The following is a 3715-nucleotide window of genomic DNA, read 5'->3' on the forward strand; positions in this document are numbered from 1 at the left end:
CGATAGGTCACTCCGCACTCCTTCCACATGGCCTGCATGTAGACCGACATGAAGTTTGTGCCCCTATCTGACACCACGACCTTGGGGAATCCCACTCTGGTAAATATCCCCATCAGGGCCCGCGCCACCACAGGTGCAGTGACGGTCCTCAGAGGAATAGCCTCCGGGTTCCGAGTGGCGTGGTCCACTAACACCAAGATGAACAGGTGTCCCGCAGAGGTCGGAGGGTCCAACGGCCAAACGATGTTGATTCCGACCTCCTCAAAAGGGGTCCTGACCACCGGGAGCGGTTCCAAAGGGACCTTCACTTTAGTCCCAGTCTTGCCACTTGCCTGGCAAGTCTTGCAGGTCTTGCAATAGGTGTCAGAGGCAACTCTCATCCTGGGCCAATAAAAATGTGGGACCAACCGTGCAAAGGTTTTGTCCTGGCCCAGGTGTCCACCGAAAGGAATCTCATGTGCCAGTTCCAATAGGAAGGCCTGGTAGCATTGGGGGACCACTAAGGCCCTCGAGGATCCATGCACCGGAACCTTAGGCTCACTGTAAAGGAGGCCATCCTCCCAGTACACGTGAAAACTGCCGGTCTCCTGATCAGTCGCTTGGGCTTCGGCCTGTCGCCACATGCCTTCAAGCGTGGGGCACTCCTTCTGCGCCCGACAGAATTCCTCCCTGGTAGGCCCTCCTTCCACATGCCACTCGGCAAGGGTTGGCAAGTCCCCCACGGACTCTGGGGGTGTGTCCTTCACAACATTCTCCTCTTCAGGACCAGCATTGGGTTGGGCCGTTGTCTCAGGCTCCAACCCGGGTTGAGTTCCTTGCTGGGCAGCCATGGACCGCGTGACCATGCAAGTCCATTCTGTTAACCACAGCATCTCAGTGTGGGCCTTAAACTCCACTTCCTTCCAGGCGGTATGTTCCAGGTCGTTTCCTAGCAGACAGTCCACAGGCAAGGCAGGGCTTATCGCAACTCTCAACGGACCTTTCACTCCTCCACACTCAAAGGGAACCTGCGCCACAGGATAGTAGCTCAGAGTGCCGTCAGCCAACACGGCCGGATGGAACACATCAGGTACTACTTGCTCAGGGGACACCAGCCGCCTCACCACGGTGGTCATGCTGGCACCTGTGTCCCTCAGAGCCTCCACCTCCTCCCCGTTAACCTTCACCCTCTGCTGGTACTTAACAGTGTTCGATGGTAAGGACGTCACTGGGACCATCTCTCTGTCCCCAAGTGAAACCAGGGTCAGGCCGGTCCACTCCCCTTCCCTATCTAGGGGCAGCTCCACCCCAAGCGCTACACTAGCCACTCCGGGACTCTTGCCACCTGTGGAGGCTGGGGGTCGCTTGCGACATTGGGGATCCCCCTTGTAGTGTCCAACCTCCCCACATTCATAGCACTGGACAATTCTTGGCTGTTGACTCTTGTCAGGGTAAGTGGGCTTTGGGGAACTGTAATGAGGTGGGGTACCTACTCCACTCCCAAACTGTTTAGTTTGTGGACCTCGTGAGAACTCCTTATTTTTATCTCCCCCCTCTTTCTTCTGGGGGATGTCCTGTCCGCCTTTTGGGCCATCTCCCCCGGGGCCCTTGTGTGACACCCGGGTACTAACCCAAGTATCCGCCTCCTCCGCAAGCTCACAGGGATCAGTTAGCTTGCGGTCCACCAGATGTTGGCGCAGCTCCGGTAAACACTTATCCAAGAGGTGCTATCTCAAAAATAAATTGTACAGGCCCTCATAACCATGCACCTCGCTGCCACGCACCCAACCATTCAGAGCCTTACGGGCATAATCAAAGAAATCCACCCAATTCTGCGTGGACAGATTATGGCTGTCACTGAACTTTTGGCGATACCTTTCGGGGTTGAGGCCAAACTTTTTAAGAAGCGCCTCCTTCATGGGGGAATATCTGAACTGATCCGCCTTATCAAGATACAGGAGGGTGTCCCTGACATTGGGAGGGATGTAACGATACAGGCCACCTCCCCAGTGTTTCTCGGGCACCCCATGGGCTGTCAAGGCCACTTCATACGCCTCCAACCACTTGGTGATGTCATCCCCCTGAGTGTAGCTCGCTATCACCTCCTTGGGTAACCAAAATCTAGGCTCGTGTTGAGCCCCTGGTACGCTGCCACCATTGGGACTTCCTAGCGCATTTAATTGCAAGGCTCTCAGCTCCAACTCCTTTAGCTGAACCTCGTGCGCCAACTTCCTCTCCTCCATTGCTAATCTTTTTTCTTCCAATGCAAGCTTTTTATATTCCCTCTCGTGCTCTAACTTGGCAAGCTCCCACATCAATTGCCTCTCCTCCCTCTTGTCCTCATATTCTCCTGGCGACCCACTCCTTCTAGATCAGCTACTGCCTGCCCTAAAACGTCTTCCAGCCAACACATTTTCAGTAACATCAATACCCAGTAGGTCTAGTTCTTCTTGGGTGGCCGCTTCCCCTGGTGTGTCCTGCCCCTCCTGTCCCCCATCCCCTCTCCCCTCTGGGTGGGCTCCTACCCATGCCCTCAAAGCGGTACGGAGCTCCTCCTTTGCGGCTCTCCGCCCAACCGACACCCCCATCCCCTGAAAAAATTCCCTTAGCTGCACCACTGTGTACTCTTCCAGATCGGCTAGCTGGAACTCCATTTTGCCAGGTGGGGACCCAGATACAATAAAGGGAAAGCACTAGGACGTAGGTAACAGGCTTGGGTCAAAACAGGACTCTACACACTCAGGTTAGACAGTGTGGGTGTGTCAATTGAGTAGGCTTGCATGCACGATAGGTGTCTAGTCTGATTGCGGTGCACCCTGTCCCACTGGAGGGTGCTGTATAGTCACAGGTCCTGATCCCACCGCTTGCCACCAATGTAGGACCTGGGTTCACAGATCCCCAGGGGGGGGGGGGGCGGGGGGGGGGGTAGCTTGGCCCAAGCGGGTAGGCACCTGAAGCTTAGGTGTTAAGTGACTACACAGCACACACATCCACTGAGACAATAAATGCACGCACAGACTTAGACCACACCAGTATGTTTGACTCAAATAAATAAGTTTTATCTAAGATCAAGATCTGGGTAATCAAAAATCACAGTAGTAATAACTCAATATCTTTCCTTAAAAGCACATATTTTTCATTACTCGCCCCTAAATACATAAATAAATAAATATTAAATAGTGAATAACTGTAGGCCTGCCATCAGCCTTGCTCCTAGTCAGCACCTGTAAGGAATTCCTTATAGAGACATTCGAATAACATTGCATTACTTAGCAATCAACATTTCATCGCTGCAGGAATCAGCATGTCATTAAATGGGGGTAAAACATTTCCTAGCTGCAAAGATAAGCAGTTCAACAGCAGAAGTATAACATTTCATAGGGCTAGAATAAAGCAATTCATTAATTAGAAGTAAACCCTTCAGTAGGTAAGGACAACCCTTTCAGCAGCTACCTGTCGGAATTCATAACCATTTCATTAGGTAAAAAAATACATCAGTTCATTAGATAGGCATCAGGTAGTAGTAATCCATGCCTCCCTGTAAAATGAGCATTTCCTTAGGCCAGGATAACCACCATTCATGGGTCAAGAATAACTAACTGTTCCTTAATCAGGAGCTATCCCCTAACGAGGGGTTAACTGTTATCAGCTGAAGGCCCCACGGTGTCTCTTGGGGGCCCTGGCCCGGTTCCAGGGCTTGAAAGGGGCCAATTGGGGCCAACCGGGCCCAGCAACA

The sequence above is a fragment of the Lissotriton vulgaris genome, chromosome 9, assembly GCF_964263255.1.
Source record: "Lissotriton vulgaris chromosome 9, aLisVul1.2, whole genome shotgun sequence".
Taxonomy (NCBI): domain Eukaryota; kingdom Metazoa; phylum Chordata; class Amphibia; order Caudata; family Salamandridae; genus Lissotriton; species Lissotriton vulgaris.